Genomic DNA, 22,823 nt, shown 5'->3' on the forward strand with positions numbered 1-22,823 from the left:
TCAGCCCCAGGTTCTGAGAGAGACGTGGAAAGCAGATGAGCCAGAAATGGAGGAGGATGGTGTATGTTTGTGTACAGCAATATATCAGTCACCACTGTGAATCCACAGCGTGCGGATGGACCCGAGCTGTGACAGCAAGAGCACGGGAAAAACACTAAATGCGTGAAAGATGTGCCCACAGCTCGTGTGGTCATCCGCACTGAAGCTCAATGTTAACGGTGCTGGACGACACATTTTATTCAGGGGTTATCAATAAGAAGGTTAAAAAAAACCCACCGCAAACAAAAACAACAACAACAACAAAGAGAGACGACACAGAGGAAGGGGAAAGTGGCGAGCGAAGGCTTCAGAGCAGAGCAATAATTTACAGGTATTGTAAAAGCAGGGCTGGCGGGGACGTCAGTAAAACAAAAATGCCAAACCGCTCTCCGGAGGGAGTGCAGTTTTATAAATTTCCACAGACATTTTTCATCAGAGGAGAGTGGAACACTTTCTCAAGTAGTCCCTCCAGAACATTCAAGCAGGGCAAAGTGCTTTCTTTGGAGCCATTCTTTAATTGCCCTGTAAAAGTCAAATATGAAAAAAATGGCAAGGAGTGGTGATGGAAACATTTAAACAGGGGAGAAAAACATAATGACTGATGATATGTTAAAGACTGATAAAATTTTGCATCTTTCATCTTGTTTTGTTTTTTTCTGTGGAGCGATGCAGCTGACATCGGCTCAGTCGCCACCCCTCCACGCCTCCACGCCTCGCTCCCCGTGAAGCCCGAGCACAGAGCGACGGGGTTAGCGGGTTGCTCTTTCATGCGCTCCCTCAGGCCCCTTCACTTTGATAAAGGTTGCATACCTCCGGGCATTTTCGAGAACATTTCCCGCTCTCTGCTGACACTTCCACCTTCCAAACCTCTGTCCCCCCTCTCCCCACCCTCTCAGCACGCCCTTTCCCTCCGGCGCGGAGCAGTTTACCGACCGTGACACAGCGTGCTGGATAATCCCAGCGAGACCGAAGCACCATTAGGAAAAGGAGGCCGCTAAAATGCCAAACCACATTACCGACACACACACACACACACACACACACACACACACACACACACACACACACACACACACACACACACACACACCTCCTCCTCCTGCTTCATTGCTACTGGGTTTCCTCGCTGTCTCTTTCACAGAGGGCACCTGGTACCGCATCTCTTTATTAATGCATGGAGACAGGGGTGGAAGAAGGAGGGTCTCCCGCACGCATTCGCATAACTTCTCATTCCCTCACACAGTCACTTATCTATGGTGAAAAGCATGACTATATATTGCGGCTGCCCTCTGACATCGGGGTCGGGGAGGGTGGAAAGACTAAGCGTGCTGTTGTGCATGCGTGCGTGCACGCAAGTCCTCAAAGCAAACAGTCGAGTTTAAAGCTAATCATGCAGCATAATGAGGCTACCTAGACACGCAGCCTGCAAGGTTAATGGAACACCTGTATGCACGCTGTGTGAGAAACGCACAGAGGGAATCGTGTGTAAATCGGTGGAAGCCTTTCTGTGTGCGGGGGTTTTTCTTTCTTTTGCAGACTCATGTGGCTGGTGCATGTGACAGTGTGTACATTATTCACTGGAAGTGCTGTTGAGCTCTGAGACACGGTAGCTCAAAAGAAGATGGTAAAACGAGATGCCACAGCTCATATCTGTCTGCATCACAGAGAGGAGGAGGGAGGGGGGCGTGTTCCTGTGGGCATGCCTGCATACTGTAAGACCTTAAAGGTGAGGCGAATCAGAGAGGTACACAATTTATTTATTTATTTTTTTTAACTGTGAAAAAGAATTGGGTTGACTTGTCACGAGACAAAATAAAACATTTAATTCGCTGGAACGGCAGGTTCCAAATTTGGCGTTTATGAAATCGACTGGACTTTTTCCCCGATCTCCAAACAAATATCTAAATCTGATCAAACAAGTCGTTATGTTGACAGCTTTCAATTCCATTCAATGTCACCAGCGTCTGCAGGCAGCCTCTGAAGGAGGAGGAAGCGGGCAGCTAAATTATGCAAATGTCTGTCAGTTTAACGAATCAGAGGCAGAGAATTAGCAGGCTGTTAGTCTCTCTTAGACCCGCAAATGCCGCTAATACAGATGAAGGGGCTGGAGCCTGATATCATTATCGCTACTCTCGGGAAAAAAAGGAAGAGAGAGAGAGAGAGGAAGGTGGAAGGGAAAAGGGAGAGATGGAATGAGAAAGAGGGTGAGAGAGATCGGAAGATGGAGACAAATGTATGTGAAAACACGGGGCCTCTATTCAGAGCTCTATCAACTCCAAATATCAAATTAGCCAAATGAATGGTACAAGATAGAGGACAGCACACAGGGAGGAGGGAGAGCACGGACCGAGCAAGTGAAAGGAGCAGAGGGGAGGAGAGAGAGAAGCTTCCAGGGCGTGTTGAGGATGGGAGGGAAAGGAGAGCATTTCAATAATCGATAGAGCGTGAAGAGAGTGAGACACGGGCAAAGAGGGAGAGAGAGACAGAGGAGCAGGATATCACAGTTCATTAGTCATAGCTGGTGACAACTAGAGACTGTAGCAAGAAGATTGTCACTGGGTCTTAATCAGATGAGAAACGATGGGACGCCAGTCGTTAATTCCAACGGCATTATACCGTCTATTGTCTGCTTCTGAAGGGGCTTATCGCAATCTCTATACCTCCGACTGCTGCTGCTCCTCCTGTTTCTGCGCCAGCAAACTCACCAGGGAAACTCTAAAGAGCGGGGGAGAAACTAGACTCTCCCTCTCATTGTCTCTCATGCTTTTCGCTCTCTCTCACCCGCTGTCTCCCTCTCTGCTAACATGGAGAGAGAGAAATATGTAACGCTGCAGTCGCCCACAGAGCTACATACTGTAAAATAAAAAAGAGAGAGAAGAAAGCACTTTTTTTTTTTTTTTTTGCAAAGTTCAAAAGTTGCTGTTCAGACTTTCTTGAAAGTGGAAAATAGCTGCACTTTGACTGATAGGTTAGTTCTGTTATCTGGTTAAAGGAACTCGGGAAAAGTTAAGCAAACTTAAGATTAAGTGGAACGCTTTACTTTTTGAAGATTTTCTCAGTTTAAAGAGTTCAAGTCTTCAATTTGGGCGGAGAACAAGCAGCTGAAGCCATTGTGTACAAGAATTAGCACAAAGCCGACCTGTCAGGCTGCTCCCGCTGAGGAAATTTACAATATATGAACCATTGCAGGTCTGTGGGGGTTGAGACTGAACTCAGTGCTAGCCTTTGTCGTGGCTAGAATCGCTTTATTTATTATGAAAAGAAACAGTCGCTTAATTGAAGGTGTTATAAAAGATCGCAGCGAGCTTCCATTACTTTTTTTGAAATCCATTAAAAAAAGAAAAGAAAAAAAATAAATAATAGAATCCAGGGTGTTTTAACTCTAACAGCGCCCCAGGGGACGGCTACACCTATATACTACATTTGTTCTTTGTGAACTTCGAGTTAACTCTCACATGTTCATCCCATCAAACGTCTCGAAATCTACAAAAAAGGCAAATTAACGATACGTTTCAAAAGCATTCACGTATTCCAAGAAGTAAGCCCGAAAAGACGAGATGGTTCGACAAAATCTGATTTTTTTTTTCTTAACAGTGCACAGAAGCTTCTCTACGGCATGAACCAGGAAATCAATCCTCTCTTTTTAAGCTACCCATTAAAAGGCGCCGAGGAGAGTTAAAGCACTTGCTCAAGACACACCATTACCATATATTATATATTCTGTTCCGAGGAAAATCGTAAAGACCACACACCATTAGACCGCTCGCAGAAAAGTTTTAAGCACAAAGTTCAATTTCATGCAAACTATATACTAACGCACTTACACACACACACAAGAAAAAAGAAAAAAAGATGGAGAAAGATAACAGAATGTCATATTCTCTCTCTTCTTTACTCTGTTTGTACATAGACAAATAAATACTGCAGCATCCTCCTTAAAATGCACATCCCCTCCATGTTTTCCTCTCTTAGGGTCTGTTCCTGTCAGAACCATGGCCCAAAACTCTCAGTCAGCCGGCTCAGCTGGGGACGGCCCTCGCCGGCTCAAACAACTTCCCTGCCTGGCTGCAAATGTGTTTACTGGATTTGTACCACTATGCTGCACTGCCTGCCTCATTCACCGCAGCTGAGCAAAACCTACAGCGGTCGTGCGTCGACTGCTACGTGAACGCTGTAAGCGCTGGAGTGCATTCTCCTGTGCGCTTCGTTACAGGCGGCGGGGAAGGGGCACAGTTTTGACCAAAAAGGACTCATTTTGGAGCAAAAGAAGGCGGGCCATGTGAGGTTAGACATCCTCCTCTCTATCCCTTCAGTTTTCTCTTGCTGACTTGCTATCCTCAACTATTATGTATATTTTTTTATGTTGCATTTTCAAATACTCAAAGATAATACCAGTATAAGACCAACACAAGTGACCTCTGCTGTATAATTTTTGCATTCTGATGAGATGAAGAAATAAGGCTTCACATGCAGCTTAGTTAAGCTGCTCCAGCTGGCACACGCTTGTGCTTCCAAAACCCTTGCTGGATCTGCCCGCCATCATGAAATCATCATTAGGCCAGACTTCTTGAAACATGCCAGTTCTGATACGTTGCACACGGCCTACATCTTTTTTAAGCGATTATACCGCGTGCTGGAAACTTTACACCACAATTTCTGCTAATCTGCTTGAGCAAAACTGTGATCGCACCAGTGACTTCAGATGTTTTCGATTGGAAGTCGCCGAGTAACTGTTCAGGTTAAATTATTTAGACCCAGCAGCTTCTGTAAGACCGAACGAGCTGGTCTGTTCCTCTCTTGCCAAAACAATAATGGACTAATCCTGATGTAGCGATTTTCTCTTTATGAGAGTAACACCTGTGATTGTCTGGCAAATGAGAATTTGGTCTGACGAGAGCATATTGACTGATGAATTGACCAATCGACCCCCAGACTAAAGACCCAGTATACAGAGCCTGCAGTTTTTGGTTGACTCGCTTTCTCCCGATCGATCGCTCCGGCACCGATGCAGTTGTTTGTGTTTAGCATGCGCTGCGTGTAAATTGTTTGAGCTTTCTGTTGACACGCGATATCGTTTTCCAAACTGTTCTGACCGATACATCCGAGTTACCAGCATGTGTTCACGTTAGCTTGCGTCTACGTAAGAATATTGCCGACTGTCATCTACATGTGAGCTTTTCTGTCTGTGCGAGACGGGTGAGAGACAGTCTGAGACTGTGTGACTTAATGTGACAAAGCAATTCTGCGCTCGGCCGTGTGCGTCTACGAAACACTGCAGAACTCGGGCTGCAATTTGATGTGTGCGTGTATGTGCGCTCGTGCTTTTGCTGCCAGTGCCTCCAAGTACGCGCGTACGCTACGGTATGTGTGAAACACTACGAAAAAGTGTGACGGGTTGTGACAAAGTGACTCTGTGTGTGTGTGTGTGTGTGTGTGTGTGCAGAGAGAAGTTTGTCAATGAGCTAGAAAGCGAGAGAGAGCGCGGGAGAGAGCTTCTGCATCAGTTATTTGTCAGTGCCGGTGTTACACTTGGCTGAAAAGACCAGTCAGGAGAGACCAGAGCGCCTCCTCCCTAATGACACACTTTTCTCTGTGCACTCTGACTGACCTCGCCACACACCAACACAAGAACACAAACACACACAAACACAGTAGAAAGGTGGAAGCAATGTCACGGTATTGGAAACCTGTGTATTTCAACATTACGATAAAGAGGATGAATGAGCGCGTGCATAAGGGTATGCACAAAAATACATACTGTACGTATAGCAGCGCAGAACTGTGTCTAAAGCTACGGCAGCTACTGTGTGTGTGTGTGTGTGTGTGTGTGTGTGTGTGTGTGTGTGTGTGTGTGTGTGTGTGTGTGTGTGTGTGTGTGTATATATATATATATATATATATATATATATATATATATATATATATTTATTTATTTATTTATTTAAGTGAAGGTCGGCCCTGGTTGGATTCACAGTGAGTGTTCAACAAACCATTATGAGGCGCCACAGCTGTGGACCTCGCGCATGCATATTGTGTGGCTGTGTGTATTCGGCATTGTGTAAATCCAGCCCACTCACTAGCGACTCCTCTCATTCTACCGATAGCCTCTCTCTCGTGTCCTTTACAGAACTAATTTTCTCTTTCATGCCTTCGCTCCTCTTTATCGATAATACAAAAAAAAAAAAAAGTGGATGTATGCCTCAGCAATTACTCCACACAAGGATTCTGGAGTCTAACGCCGGACTGTATACTCAGCACAGAAAAATCCGCTGTGAGAGGATATTTTCATTTTATTTCATCTTTGGTCAGTACCAACGTGTATTAAAGTCATGGCTGAATTCTTTCTCATTTCAAATTCTATACAAGGGTTTTATGATGTCGAAGGACTGGACTTTAAATGGCTCACAATTGACACTGACTTTGAACTCGGCTGAGGTCTGGAAAATTGGGCCCGTCTCCAGGTTAAAAACGGGATCCTCGTGTCTGCTTCATGCAATATGTAGCGTGGCCTGCACACTACGTATCGCTAGCTGCTCCAAAGCTGGAAGAATTTACAAAGAGCTCATAGTGGAGATCATGAAAGAGCACTAAAAAGACTTTTCTCACCTCTTTTGTAGAAGGGAACAAGTCCATATTAAAAACAAGCTTGCAACAGAGGATTGTTTCATTTCTTAGTTCCTGTTTGATTAGAATAGGTGGTTAATATAAAATCCTCACTATGACAACCTTGCATTTGGCATCAATACAAAGCGCTTACTTTAATTTATACCATAGCAAAACAATTCCATACTTACAATAGGTTTAATGTATTTCACTAAATCGACCGCAGCAGCTTGAAATTAGACTTTAAATAAAAATTCATAAATGGCATTACAGTTTATTGTTGAAACAAACAATAACAGCACACATAAGCCAGTATTGGCTGTAATTGTTATTAATCTCTGGCTCTCTTCCTTCTATCTTGTTTTCCTTCTCTCACCCCAACCAATCACAGCAGATGGCCCCGCCCCTCCCTGAGCCTGGTTCTGCTGGAAGTTTCTTCCTGTTAAAAGGGAGTTTTTCCTTCCCACTGTCGCCAAAGTACTTGCTCATAGGGGGTCACATGAATGTTGGGGTTTTCCCCTTTATGTATTATTATATTATTATTGTATTACCTTACAATACAAAGCACCTTGAGGTGACTGTTGTTGTGATTTGGCGCTATGTAAATAAAATTGAGTTGAATTAATGTGTTACGAAGAGTTACTGTATTCAAATCACATGTTTTGGTGTGACTTTGGTGACGGTAAAGGAGCTCATTACAACACCAAATTTAATAACAACATCCATCCATCCATTCGCTTACCCTTATCAGGGTTGCAGCGCTGTCAGGGCCTATCCCAGCCACCACAGGCCTCAAGGCGGGGCACACCCTGGACAGGCCGCAATAACAAAGGTCCTTTAATGATCTACACAGGGGGCAGATAAAATAGAAGCTTCTGTCATGGACAGCATGGCTACAATCAGCTGTTTCTAAGGTAGATTCACTGAGGCGATCACTTTCAGGTCTGCAGAGTCCTAAAAGCACCTTGTACGTTACACCACTATGGTGAATGAGCCAAACCTAGTTACAGCTGCTCAACTGTGATTGGAACGTCTGTGTTCGTTGCAGGTTTTCAGTAAATGTCTTTTGCATTAATTTCCTCTCCTGTTTTTTGTTATATGAGTCTCTGGGGGGTAGAACAGGGGCATCGCAGTCCACTCAGGTGAGCGATGAAGCAGTTTACCATCTTTCCTAAGAGGTTAACAGAGTGGCCATTACACTTTACAAATCGTGGATAAAACATTTTAATGCGAACACACTCCTGACGGGGTAACTGCAGCAATCACACCGAAGCATCATAAAAAAACAGCGAAATAAATAAATAAATAAATAAAATAACAATAATAATATTAATAGATTCAGCACTTTGTTTATTGTATCATTTCCTCCCACTGTTCAAAGTTATCTGTTAGGCAAATCCATCGACATCAGCAGCTTTGAAATTGGTTTTATCTCCAAAATGACTAATGTGCATGTGGATGAGAGAGCCTGTACAATCAGGAGTGAATGTTAAATATATTAATATATGCGCCAAACAAACTCTGCCACAAAAAACAAGGGGGAGATTGAGCTGGTTACGTTTTCCCCGAGAGCAGAATGCAATTATGAAGAGTGTGTAGGACAAAGTAAATAAAGCAGGAAGACTGTGTGTGCTTGACAAGATGAATAATTTCCTTCCCAACTTCGCCGGACTTCACTTAATGCCGTTCTTATTTCTAGAGAGGGTTTCATTCTGTTGAGATACAACTCGTGGCCACGGCTGAAAAGGTCACCCTCAATGCCACAGTGGAGTCTAATTACCATGTATTAAATGGCTTGACCCCACTTCATTTGCATCCGGCCCTGCCATTCTTCCCTCAGAAGTTGTTTGGGGCAAAGATCACTTTTGGCAATGCGCAGGCGGCGCTCCGGTGGGAACTCTGTGGAGCTCAGGAGAGAATTAGTAACCGCCGCTTCCTCCCGGTGCAGATGTGCTGCATTCTGATTTATGATTTTTTTTTTTGGTTCAAATAATCCAAAATGTTTGCAAAAATGATTTGACACGTGATGTGTCAAAACTCACAATTTTAAATTTATTTTAAAGCTAACTTTAGTATTTACTTTTAAGGGAATAAAATTCTAGTTTGTACATTAAACATTATGTAGCAGGCCAAATAAAATCAGACATGAATAGCTTGAGTTTATTAAATTATTATTAAAATCTATTATATTGCAGCATATGTCTAACTAAGCAGCTTGTTCTCTTTTCTTTAGAGATGTAACACATTTCGGGGTCAAATTTCAGACGTCACATTTGACATATTTGAAATCTTTACACTGCACACCAGAATCAAAGCTTTCAAATTCGAAGACTTTGTCAGTTACCGGCCAATAAATCGTTAAGCCGACCTTGAAGAACTTGGTGGATGTAAATCAAATATTCATTTAAACTTTTAGAGCCACCGTGTGTACAGACAGAACAACACATCAATGATTATAACCATCTGCCCAATAGGAAAATATCACAACCAGTATTTATTCTCCAACTTGATACAAAGTATATAAAAAGGCAAACATTGGCCACATCGGTGTGACAGCTCTCTTATGTACACTTGCATTCAGAGTTTCAAGGTAGGTGGCAGGTAGGTTGGTGGGAGTTCTTCAGTGAATTCATGCAATCAAAGACTGATTCATCATGCAGAGCAACAAGCATGACTCCTTTTTGTTGAAGATGGCCCTTTATTACTCTGGCTTTATGTTTGGGGTTGTTGAAAACTGAATAGGGGTCCAATTAAAACACACTGAACTGAAAGAGTGACTACATTTCTAGTATGAGTTGAAAGCTTTTTTCCCAGAGTACCGCACTTAACAGATGATATATGATCAGTCTGAATCTCAACATCCAAGCGTAGTGAGAGCATGTGGTAAGCTCGGTTGTCACTCTGTCTTCGTCAGCTCAGTGTGAACTGAGGATGTCAGTCAAAATAGTGAATATGCTCAAATAGTGTGCTAACCCGTCATTTAATTAGAATGCACACCTCGGCTTCACCTAAGAGTTACATACAACGGTAATCCCTCCCGAGGATGCTTAATACAAGGAAGAGACACAAGGAAGACGGCCAATCAACAGACAGATCAGGTGTGTGATTGAGCCGTGTTTCTCACTGCGATTGTTGCAAACATCAGCTACTAAAGCCGCAATTATTTATTCAACCAATTACGCCCAAACTCCTGAGACAGGTCTAAACAGGCTGAGGGGTGGAGCCACTGGAACGAAGCGGAGGTGTTAGTGGGGTTAGCTGGTATAATAAAGTGCACATTTCACACAGCACATTGCATAGCCAAGAGCCACATTCAGGGCAATAATGCAATAATGAGGAAATTCAATCAGCAGTGCAGGCAGTGTCTTGACTACATGACTGCTGAATTCATCTGAGAGGTGCGCGGGAGCACTGCGGCGACACGCTTTCCCCATTTATTACCGTAAATGTTAAGCTTTTACTACAGCCCGCGAAAGAAATCAAAACTGAGCTCAGGAGTGAAGTAAATATAAATTTAAAAGTATCGATTAACGCAGCCCACAACACACAGCTCTGCGGAGGCCACTTTAGTGTCTCTTATTGTTCGGGGTGTCGGGCATTGAGCGAAAACTCAGGGGCTGCCGCTGAAAGCTAAAGCTCACCGAGTGGAAATTAGAAGGGTTTCCTTTTAAAAAATCCACAGAGCCGCCGAAGCCAAATGAAAGTACACACACTGTTCCACGTTATTACTTGTCACAAGGAAGCAATAAGTAGGAGAGATTTACAATAGGCAGAATAATACGTGCTAATATATTCGCGTTCCACCGGGCCTTTAGTTTGGAAATCTTCTTATAAAGAGTCTCTACATTTCCAAATGACTGCAGTATGAACAGTTATGGACAATATTGGATTTAATCAACCATGGAGCACAAGTCTGGATGAAACACTAACAAGCGAGAGAGATGTACAAGTTTAAACTCTTGCATCCTGTTAGTTAGTTGTGATTTAATGATATCCCCCCCCTCAGATCTGAAGCCCCCACGCCTGAAATCAAAGAGCATAATTCTTTGGCAGGCCGGCCCTGATTGGAAAAATGCACAGGGGCCGTTAGGCTACACTCGCAGGTTGGATATCCTCAGGCTATTTCGCTGTTTCCTTTTTTTCTTCTTCTAAATAGCTTCTTATGGTCATTTCTCTAAATGACAGTGAAGTATTATCATGGACCCAGGGATTGACATTACTTCTAGATACCGAGCCCTATCAGCCTTTTCCAGTTATATAGCCCGGTTCTTGAGTGCATTCCTAGGAAACGCTCGTTTTCCCAGGCTGAAGTTGAACTCGTGCAACATACTGACATTTAAAAGCTGCACATCTTAGCATTGCTTTGCCTGCTTATTAGTTTCCTCCACAGTTTACACGCATAAGCAAAAAAAAAAAAAAAAAGCCCTAAAATAGTGGGAAATGCTTCCATTTTTCTTGTTGAGCCGCAAAGGGATTTCTGTGTTAATTAGAGCCGTTATGGTGACGGCTCTGAAGCTGGACGGCGACTATTGTTGCTGCTCTGTGGCCGCAGAGATGGAAAATGGAAAAAAAAAAGAAAGTGCATTTTTGTGTAGCACACAGAAGAGAGAGAGAGAGAAGGGAATAGAAAAAAAAAGTCTGATGAAAGGTGGTTTTCAGCGTCCATTATTTTTGTTACAGTTTATGAATATCTCAGGAGATGAAAGAAATAAGGCCTGAGGGAGCAGCAGATGGAAAAGCTCCATCACATCTCGAGAGGTACAAACACTGATTCTCTTTCTCTCTCTCTCACACACACACACACACAGTGTGAAGTACACAAGTCATGCATAGGTGGAGATGCACATGGGGATTTTCAATTTGTAATCAGACCCAGCGTGGCGAACTCTCAACATTCGCCTTCGCTGTCCTCCTGTATTTGGCATCAAAGTTTCGCTCCGCCATAAAAGCCAAATTCTCTATGACATAGTGGAGATTACTCTGTCGAAAATGCAATCAGCCAAAGCCTGCCTCAAGTGCTGATGAATTACCGTGGCTTAGGAGAAGACAATGACTTGTCAGTTTTTGTGCCGATTGGCTACGATGAGGGACACGCACAAAAGGGAAAAAGTCACAGTGCGAGCCCGCGACCCGAAAATCGTGACAGATCGGCATTCTTGAATCTTTAACTCCAGATCTGTCCGTGCACGTACTGAATACTTCTGCATTTTGAATCCAGAAACATCCAGCCTCCATAGAAACCGACAACAGTACTCTTATGTTGTTCTGATTTCATCTAAAACATTATTATAAACATTATGTGAAACTTGCGTCCTTTATTTCCTTCCTGTTGCAAACTGCATAATTTTTTCCTGTTCTTCATGTCCCCCCCTCAAAAAACCCCATGTCTTACGCTGATATCAGAATTGTTGATACATTGAATCTAGTGTAGTACGTATTAATCTTTTTGTGTCATTGTCAAAGTCAAATAAATATATATTTTTTAAAGATCTCAAACAAATAAAGTGCTTATCTCTCACTCACTAACATATTGATTTAAAGTTTGGAGATGATCCAGTGGAAACTAAAGCTTTATACTAATTCATGTGACCCTGACCTTTGACACATGACCTTAAAGTATAGCATCTTGTATTTTATTATGTTTACCTTTTCGAGCAGATCGGACTAAAATCGTCGGCTTCTTTAAACTGTGAAAACTTCAGATTTTAAAATACATTCATGCAGTGTGTGATTTTGATTATGCATGCGAACAATGAAGGTCAGGGTTAATTGCTTAGCCAACCCAGGTCCTCGTTTCCCCCAAGGCCCAGTGTACTGTTGTGAAGTTTGAAGACGATCGATTAAATAAATAAAGTTCTTGTGACCTCAACCCAAGTTTCACCAAATTTAAATCAGCTTGAGCTCTTTGGTATCTACAACCACAAAATTTGAAAATGATAACTTGAAAAAAGTGGATGCTAGTCTGCTAACAAACAGACAGACAAACGGCACAGATAGACTATGTGCACGTTAGCATATGCTACTTCCGGTGCAGAAACTCCTGTGGGGAGCTTTGTTTCCGGTGTCCTAGTCGCGCCTTGTTTACAGTCCAAAACAAGTTAAGCAAATGAATGAATCAAGCGGCGATTTACATTTCTATAGATGTCTTGGGCATTTACCCAATATATCTGTAAATGATGTTCATCGACTTGTCGATATTTTTTCCCCGCGCCTCAGAGCAAAAGAGAAAAGGGATTCAAATGTTATATTTCTCAGCTGTCCCTCGTTTATCGCGGGTGTCATGTTCTAAAAACAACCAGCGATAGGTGAAATCAAGTAGCCAATTTTATTTTTTGACGGTGCAAAACGTTTCGTGGACATCGTGGACATACAGCACTGCACTTCAGAGTCACACTGCTAGCGATCGATGCAGCGATTCTGTACTGTACAGGAGAGACGTCACGGAGGAGATCGTCTGCAGCGATCAGGACACAATGTGACGTAAAAAAAAAAACGTGGAAACTTGCACTAAAAAAATCTGCGAAACAGCGAGGTGAAAGGTGAACCGCGTTATTAGCGAGGGACCGCTGTAATTTTGAAGGTAAGTCACAACATACCCTTCGTAAATACTAATGTATAGAAACCCTTACCAGCAATCATTCATTTTTTGTACTTGACTAGCTGATATCGACATAACGGGAAACATCTGGTTTGACTATTCTTCACCTGTAGTTTGAATGCTGAACATTTGCCTGTTTGAATCATGAGACCAGTCACTACACAGAGATGCTTCTGAATGTGGACGATGTGTCTTCTGCTGCAGTGATGCAGTTCTGCTTGTGTTGAGTGATGCAAACAACTGATCGATCTAAACTCTTTAAACGTCAAAATTGATCATTAGATTTTTTATGAAACAACAGCGGTGAGTGTTCCCACCTTCTCCTCTTTGTAACTTAACGCGATCTTTCCGTTTTAGAGTTTTGGACATGATTTTGGAGGATATCTTCGCAGTAGCGATTGACCGCAAAGTAAAGCTACCGGAAATGTACAACCCCACATCCGGTCTCAAACCAGGAAGTTAGCATTTTCTCGTGCACAGGGTCTATTACAGGAAGAAAAATAAGCATTACATACGCTGAGGTGATATCAGAATGTTTGTTTAGAAGTTCTGCATAAACAGTCTGTTGCTTTGATGCAACATGCTGGGGTTTTTTTTGTCTTTCTGCACATTTATTCATACAGGATGATATGAAATGATGATCAATATTCCCTTTAAACTGTGCTTTCACCACGGTGAGCGTTACTTTTCAAACTCAGCTTTCACCCTTCGCCGCTGCATTGAATAGGAGCTAATTTGCTTGAGGAAACGGCTCGAGTGATCATAAAAATCATTTTACTTCAGGCGTGCTCGTGTAAGAAGTTGATTGCAAATAAAGGGATATGATCACAGTGCTGAAAGGATCGGGCTCGAAGTCATTTTAAAGTCAAACTAAAACACAAGTCCCAGCCAATCAAAAAAAAAACAACCATCAAACGCACAAAGTCACCGGCAGCATATTTTCTATACAAGAAAAACAAGAATACCCGTCATTCTTTCACCCGTCGTTATTAACCTTTTCACTCGTCCTCCGTCATCCCAGCTTCCTTAGTCACCTTTAATAAGGTTGCGGCAGAGGAAGATAATTGTGCAGTCGCCCACACAGGAGGCCACTTGAAGACAGAAACAGAAAGGGCCACGGGAAAACACTGCGAGCCAACTTTTCCTGAGTCGGTTGAGACGGTCTGAATTATGAAACCCCTGAACCGCCGCCGGATCAGCTGTGAGTGCCGTTTACTTTCTACGCCGCGCCGTCAATAGCAGGTCACGGCTTTTTACAGGCTATAGCGAGCATATTAAGGATGTTGTCTGAAAATAGCAGATTGCACTAACAGGAAATTGCTCCTCGACAGTGAAGCGCAGCAAGCTTACTGCAATTTGTGTTTTCTGTTAATGTCCTGCAACTTAATATTAAGAACAATGTGATTTTCACAGGAAAGCAGTGACCCGCGATTTACAGCACATCTGAAGTAAAACATAAATATGCTAACATGCAGATTTCCACGATTTCTCATGTTACTGTTCAATGTCTGTGATTACAACAACAACAACGTGCCCTGCTGAAGACTCCTTCATTAATAGAAATGCTGCTAGCAATGAACAATTCCTTTTTAAAAATTGATCTTTTGCTGTTACATCCCATTAAAAATGGATGAGGCGGGGGCGGTGGTGGGGTCACCGGCAGCCGGTGTTGTTTCAGCTTCAGCTGGAAACTGAAAATAATCCGAATCGTCGCAGGGCAATGCAAGAAATCAGAGTCTCATGTGGCCTCCTTTTTCTCTTTTCTTGTATCATACTCCAGCAGTGAAGTGCCGAGTCTCCCATGCTGCCTGTCAGCCTCCATCCATGTTAATACTCTGGGGTACGGTTTGATTCTCTGTGGCTGAAGAAAAGCACACAGTGAAGTAGGAGGAAGCATGTTTCCAGGCCTGTGCCCTGGAAACGGTCATTAAATAGTCATGGGTCCCTGTGCTGAGCTATGCCGTGCCATGCTAGGCTGAGCTGGGCTGCTTCAGCATCACTGGTCATGTAATGCTCATCGCTGCAAGGGGTCAGGCAGAGTGCAAGGCTGCTACTCGGTTACGGGACCAGTTTATCTGCGCTTACATGAGAGTCTCTGCGCACGCCACACGGGCGCGCGCGCGTTTACCTCGCTTCGAGCCGGCTGGTTTGTCTGCTTTGAGTAAGGTCGCATCACGGTCACTGAGCGGTTTGACACGTCACGCAGATGGGAGATGGGCTCTTCTTATGTGTTTTTTGGAAAGGCTATCTATCTTGTCTTTTTTGTGAGCACGCGTGTTGCTACATATTCTTCTCTGAGTGGGTGTATGTAAGCTGTGAAGGTCACCAAGCAAAGCATATGAAAGTGGAAGAACCCTTTGAGGTTTTATCGGGTGATAAGAGTGTGTGTGTGTGTGTGTGAGAGAGAGAGACAGAGAGAGAGAGAGAGAGCGCTACCCTTTGCAGTGCTCCACTGTGGAAGCCAAATGAGACCCGACTGTAGACTGGAAAGGCTTCAGCGATGTGTTCTTGATGTTTGGTTTTCTGTCACACTTTTTTTTTTTCCTCCTGTAACAGCTCACAAAGGAAGGCACTCAGCTCAGTTTTAAAAAATCCATGGTGTGTGTGTGTGTGTGTGTGTGTGTATATAAGAGTTCAGTTCTGTCACAGAGGAGCGTAAAATACAGCTAGCCACAATGTAACTAATATCAGCCAGGTTGGCACACTATTACATTTTGCACAAACTTTTGATTACCTTTGGTTGGTCAATGTTTTAACGTGTCCTAGACAAAAGCAAAAATGATGTTTCCTAAAAATCTAATTTTAATTTGCTCTCTTCCATACTCAACTTGTTAGCCTCTCAATTTGGCACAGACAGCTCTGCTCGTCAGGTCTGAAGCCGGCCCAGTTCGGCTTTCTGCTCTGGATTTCTCTCTTTTTTGCTCTCATTAGTTCTCCACACTCTGGACTCTCAGCCGAGTTAAGCTACAATTCTCACAGAGCTTCACACATCCTGCAAACTGCCCTGGTCTCTCTTAGCTGGACCGACGTTGTGGATGTTACTACAACATTGGTTTGGGTTTCAACACCACCTAGATGCTATTATTAAACCTTCTAGCAAGCAAAAGCTTGTGATCAAGAATTACTCTCTACTTCCTCCATAATGATTATAATGAAACAAAATGAACAACAATAAAAATCTGTCCACCCACGGTTCAGTTCTGCGACTGTACTGTGCTCAGTTTTGACCAGCAACCATGTTTGCTGGGTTCACACACTCCCCCGCTCTGCCCCGACTCAACATCCCATCCGTGGCCCGTTCAGCCCTGCAGTAATTAATCATCTTTTATCTAACGACAGCCGCCTATATATTCATCGACCTGTCACATCTAGCTAGCTCAGGCTCCTTTTATAGCAGTGTTCATATCAAAATGTGTTGCTAAGCAACCTGGCATGCACAATTTTTGTTTTGCATTCATTTCTTTGAAGTCTTATCGACGTCCACGGTGGATCTAGGTACAAGTTATGATTTTTTTTCTTTTTATCCCACATCCGAAAATTAATTATAAGACAAATAACCATTTTAGAAAAAGTCAAAATATCAGATAAAAGGGTTTTATTTTAAGACACGATTTTTCAAAATTCCAAGCAGAAGCAGTTCTGAAGAAGCTTCTCGGATGAGAGGTGAAACGTCTTCAAGTAACTTAAAGAAGTCCAGACGCTTTTCTTTGCAAGCTCCTTTGACAAGCAGTTCTAGTTTTTAGAAATAGTTATATAGTAGCTGGTTGATTAATAATAATGCAATCAATTTGTCTGTGAAGGTTCTCAGTCCACAACAGCAATCAATTAATAATTCTTAATTGGCAGCCACACTGAGGTCAGGCTGACTTTCGTCACTTGGACGTGGAGTGACGGATAACTTCATCACTTGCTTAAGTTTGTGGTTTTGCCCATCTTTGGCATTACTGATCGTGGCTCAAGAGTTGGGAGTTCGCTTTGTAATCGGAAGGTTGCCGGTTCGAGCCCCGGCTCCGACAGTCTCGGTCGTTGTGTCCTTGGGCAAGACACTTCACCCGTTGCCTACTGGTGGTGGTCAGAGGGCCCGGTGGCGCCAGTGTCCGGCAGCCTCGCCTCTGTCAGTGCGCCCCAGGGTGACTGTGGCTACACTGTAGCTTGCCATCACCAGTCTGTGAATGTGTGTGCAAATGGGTGGATGATTGTGTATAGTGTAAAGCGCTTTGGGGTCCTTAGGACCAAGTAAAGCACTATACAAGTACAGACCATTTACCATTTTACCATTTGAATTCCCATGCCAACTTCTTTTCCATGCCTTGTAATGTCCCTTCCCACCAGCCAGTGATATAGCCCTAAATCACAACAACAGCTGCCTCTAGGTGCTTTATATTGTGAAGACCCTGCAGTAATACAGACAAAACCCCAAACAATCAGATGAACGAGCACTTTGGCAACAGTGGGGAGGAAAAACTCCCTTTTAACAGAAAGAAACCTTCAGCAAAACCAGGCTCAGCGAGCAGCAGCCATCTGACATCTTTGTTTATTGATAAATAAAGCACTAAAATAGTCGTGACAATCTTTAATTTTTTTCTTTTTTGCTTGTTTGTTTCTGTAGCAGCGCAAAACCAAACAGAGAAGCAGAGAAAAAATTAAAAAACTGGAAACACACAATGCTTCAGCTTCTAATTGGCTGATTAAAAATTAATGAGGTATTATGGCATGTTTTTCTGCACTGAACATACAACTTGACGATCCTCCTCATGCCTGAGGGCAGGCATTTTATGCACTCAACATATACCAGCAAGATCTGAATCAATGGAGTGACGAATGACTTCCAACACACTGTAGACTCAGCAAATGTTAAATATTCTCATTAGCTTGCTGAAAGATCACTCCAGCAGCAGTGCTGGTGCCCTTAACGGTCTGAGCCTCCGGCGGTCCAAAACAACCCCCACCCAACACCACCACCAGCACACTTGTGTTCTCTTCTCCTCCCACCAGCATCGCCCTTCTTCTCTTTTCGTCTCAATCCATCGGTTGTGGGGCTTACATTGGCAGCTCCGAGGCAATATTGGCATCAGAGCTGCCATACGTGTCTCTGTCAAAGCAGAAGCAGCGGGGCATCAAAGACGGACAGACACCCGATATGTTGTAACTGCTGTTCCCCTGTGGGACGGATGATCCGGGTTGTTAGCACGGAGTTTCAAGATTAACCGAACCAGCTGTCCTAACAAAATGCTGCAACTTGACTTCTGCTCAACCTTCGGCTTCTGCTGTATCACCTATCACTTATAATTCAAACAGCTGTGTCCCCGAAACCATTAAAAGACAACTGAACCGTGTCCTCTGTTTATCAGGTTTTCCTCTCCGATCTTGAAAATAAACAGGTAACGCAAGACGCGTTTGGCTCGGCAATATTGAGCTGCCAGCAGCGGGTGTGTTAAGGAGAAGGGTCTGGGATAAGGAGAGGAAGGAGGAGAAGAGACAAGCAGAGCACAGAGCTCAGGGCAGAGGTGGCTTTCGGCCATCCATCTCCGGTTTCAGGATTCAGAGAGTGCTGACAGGTCTGGGTCCCCCGGCACAGGCCTCTGGGCTGTAACCACGGATACCCAGACAAACCAAGAGCTGTCACTCAAGCAGTACTAGCTAGAGAGAGTCACAGGAGATGTGAGAACAGGATAGCCAGACACCAGGGGTGTGTGTATGTTCTTATACCTCTGTATGTGTGTGTGTGCTGCAGATTGTACAAAAGGAAGGACAGTGTTGGTCTAGTGAGATATCATCAGTCACTCTTGGGAAAGACACACACACAGAAGACACACAGCAAACAAATTCTTGATACTGGAGAAGGTTTTGTGAAACTCCGGTTTAGACACACACAGACATGCTGATAATAGCAAACTGCCACTTCATGAATTTTGCAGCTGTCTAAATCTCCTTGACATTTTTATAAAAGCATTCTCCTCTGGCAAAGCGCCACTGTGCTTCTCTTAGAGACAAATAAAGAACGGTGCAAATTAAGACAAAGTTGGTAATGGCTAAAAAGTGTGAACAATCAGATCCAATGTCAGGGCAGAAAGGAGGTAAATAAACATGCAGGCTTAAAAATGCGAGAGCTTCGTTGCGCGGCTGTCTCTAAGAAACATATGTTAGTGTTATTTTTAAGGTTTTTTCCAGCACGCACGCTGTAGATCTGAGGATCCAACAAGAAATATACAGAAACAATGAAACCATAAAGAAAAGAACAGAGCACCTGCATATTGTGTATACAAACTAGTGAACTGTGTGTAGCAGAAACATAAAAATAAATTATTTAAATCTCAACCTTGGTTTTTTTTATTTTCTCCCCTCTTCTTTGTTCTACACCATGCCATTGATTTCTCCTGGTGGCAAAGAGTGGGATGCATGAAGGTTAGACACACACACTATGTAGATAAATGACTCCTCAGCTCCAGAGTTTGATCCAAATGAAGCAATGATGTAGCTCACTGGCCCGGGCCCACACTGAAGTGAAACAGTGTGCTAGTAAAAAAAACGTGAGCGAGGTGGGTCAGAGTGTGTGTGGGGGGAGCTGGGGGAAAAAATCCCTCCTAGCACGACTCATGGAGGGGAAAAAACAACAAAAAAACACAACTTTGTTTACAAGATCAAATCTGTGGCACGGCAGAAACAGTTACACCTAACTGAGCCTTGCTTACCTTGCAAATTTGATTAAATGGCAGTTTGCACTTAGTGTAGCTTCTGATGCCGGCCTCTGTGTAGCACGTTCTATTAAATCAAGAACAAGAAATCTGTGTTCGCACAGAAAAGACGACCGCTTTGCATTTGCGGCTCCATCCACATCCGTGAATGCAATTACGCGCTCGTGCTCCGTACACGTCCGACGCTTAACAGCTTGTCTAAACGTGCATGTGACCGCCTGCGAGTTCATGACTGTGTGGTAGTGATGTTGATGTTATTTTCCTTTCTCAATCCAATACCCAGAGGCCCTGCTGGCTTTGCAGCACAGCAAAATTGGCCTGAGAGGTTTGGGAACACTTCCCCCTTACAAACAGGGGCAAATCAATAACGTCTCGGTTGAGGGAGCCACTCTCCATATGAAGGTGAGCTGACTCAGCAGTCTCGGGAACAGAAGGAAGGGGTGGGGGGTGGGGGGGTAAGCAAGGGAAGTGGGGATGGAAATGATTGCTTTACAAGCGGTAAAACGCACGGCGGCATTGAGAACCCTCTGCGGACACCGCTCTACACGCCTTCTCAATCCCTCCGGTGGAGAAGCCGGATGGGGAGAGGGCAAGGAGAGCGCAGGCTGCATGCTCGGCTTGTAAATACAATAGCCCCGCTTTCCCGTGCCGCGAGCGTAATCCCGGGCTCAGTTTTTTCGCTTTCATAGTGCTCCCTGTCAATCTCCTCCGTTACAGTAGCCAGACGAGCCCTGATTTTTGAACGTGTCAAGTCAATCACAGCTCCGCAGTAGCACGATGGAGCCAGAGACCACAGGAAAATCCATGTCTTTAGCATCCCTTCGAGTCTATTTATTCTTGCAGGGTCTCAGCAGCTATGAGTGTGTTGATTAAATGTGGGAGTCGGCTAATTACGGGGTGTTCAGGCAGGAGAGTGGAAAGCGAGGGGAGGGCGGACGTTGCAGGGAGCACTGACGTCCTTCGAGCGCAGCGGGGAATCGGCAGCGCCGGGTTTGGCAGCGAAGACGGCTGTTATCAATTCTCATTAAAAATCCCGAAAGGCTGAATCATCTGTGAACATCACCTACAGACCCCACAGATCTATTTTCTTCCTGTCATCAGTTCTTGCACTTAGAAACGAGCATCAATCCGCACATTTCTTTTTTTAGTTTGTAAACGTTACACAAGAATGGGTGTAGGTGCGAGGATGCCTTCTTTCCTAAAATATCCACTTCCATTTGCACGGAAGAAGTCTGTTCCCTTTTGAGTATGGCTATGTTAGTGTTGTGTGATACGAGGAGAGCTCTCTTTTTTGGTGTGTCTGTTTAACATCTGAATGCTTAAAAAAAGTTGGGAAGCTGTGGAAAGTATTATGTGAACGATGGTTTGTTGCGTTAAGAAAAGACAGGTGTCCTAAGGTGGCACTCTTGACCATTACCGTCCCTCCGGATGGTGACAGAGGAGGTGGTGTCAGGGAGTTGTTAGTGTCAGCAGCAGGAAGCAGTTGTCAAAACATGCAGATAATTGGGTTTATAAAAAGAATAGTTTATAGCATAATTGGCTCCCGTGCAGATAATTGAGAGGAGTGGCAGCTTAAGGCTTATAAGCAAGACCGAAAAGAGTTTTTTCTCTCAGATTTTGAACTAATAGGATAAAAGAGCAAAGCAATCCATGAACTGGTAAGTGTCCCGAGGCCCAGCTGAGAGGGAGCAATGAATGAGCGAGCGGAGCAGAGGAGCAGACTGAGCGAAGTTTTAACTTTGACAAAAATGAAAGGTAATGAAATGTTCAGCGTGATGGATTACCCATTTCCAGCAAAGTTTAAGTTTCTGCCAGTAGGTTTTCAAATGTAAATCAAATAGAAACCAACGGCTCCACAGGAGGGAAATCAATCCAAAACCTGCAGTGAATGCTTTTTCAAAATAATGTTGCCGTGTTGGACGTTGATGTGAAACCAGAATGTCAATGACGCAGTAGCTCTGGGTGCTTCACATTTCACATGTGGGATGTCCTGCAAGACACTTGGAAGTTTTCCTGACATAAGCTGGTTGCAATGCATAAACTAATGACAGCTGAGAGATTTTATTTCATGTTCAGGACAAGATCCAAGATCAGGTCACTGAAATCTGACCAAAACAGTAGCAGGATAGTAGAGATTCTCATGACTTGTGGAAAGACAGACAGATGCCTCACTGTGTCACAAGACCGTGGATCATTTGGTCAGATGAGGTTTCCTCATAGACGGGAGAATTCTTGTTTCCATCATTTACGGCAGGTCATCCAGGTCCTGAAGCAGCAAAGTAGCCCCGGACCATCACATCACCACCACCATGTTTGACATGTTCGATGAAATGCTGAGTTAGTTTTATGCCTGATGTAACGGGACTTAAACTTTCCAACAAGTTCAGTTTTCGTCTCATCAGCCTTCAGAATATTTTCTCCATTTTTCCACAGTGTCTCTCTTATTGTTGACTCATGAGCACTGACTGAGGCCTGCAGTTCTTTAGATCTTGTTTTGTGAAACTCCTGCATGAGTTTATGATGCACTCTGATATTTTGGTTGGTCAGACACTCGCCGGACACTGACGTCTGGCTCCGTCGCCAGACGTCAGTGTCTTTGTTCCTCAGCTGTTTCTTTAGATCGTGCCATGATGTGTTGATTTTTGAAATCTTTTAGCATATTAAACGTTGACAGACAGGTTCTTATGACTTAACAAGAAGAGCAATGACTTTTTCCAGACGGAGCCAGGTAGGTTTAAATAGCTTTTCCCTTAAAAAATGTGATCATTATTTGAAAAACTGTATTTTGTATTTATTTGCGTTATTGTTTAAAACTAAAACACATTTGATGATTGTGCAAAAATGGTCATCCCAGGCATCCATGTGCAAAGACGTGAGCAAATGAGGTT

General features: G+C 43.7%; 1 protein-coding gene across 7 annotated transcripts in view; it reads right to left on the reverse strand.

The window, feature by feature from the left end:
- Positions 1–22,823, reverse strand: part of klhl29 (kelch-like family member 29) — a 255,603-nt gene that overhangs the window by 187,612 nt on the left and 45,168 nt on the right. For 2 of the 7 annotated variants that reach the window (XM_085248099.1, XM_085248100.1), the window contains one exon: positions 7,385–7,487. The exons of 4 other annotated variants lie outside the window; for them this stretch is intronic. The gene's annotated coding sequence lies outside the window, so the exon portion shown is untranslated. Of the gene's footprint in view, positions 1–7,384; positions 7,488–15,676; positions 15,693–22,823 lie in introns of those variants that run through there. One more of the 7 variants, XM_085248105.1, reaches the window with a different exon arrangement.

The sequence above is a fragment of the Mchenga conophoros genome, linkage group LG15 (genome assembly GCF_057382185.1).
Source record: "Mchenga conophoros isolate Kocher_MC1m ecotype Shallow Benthic linkage group LG15, M_conophoros_male_GT1.1, whole genome shotgun sequence".
NCBI lineage: Eukaryota > Metazoa > Chordata > Actinopteri > Cichliformes > Cichlidae > Mchenga > Mchenga conophoros.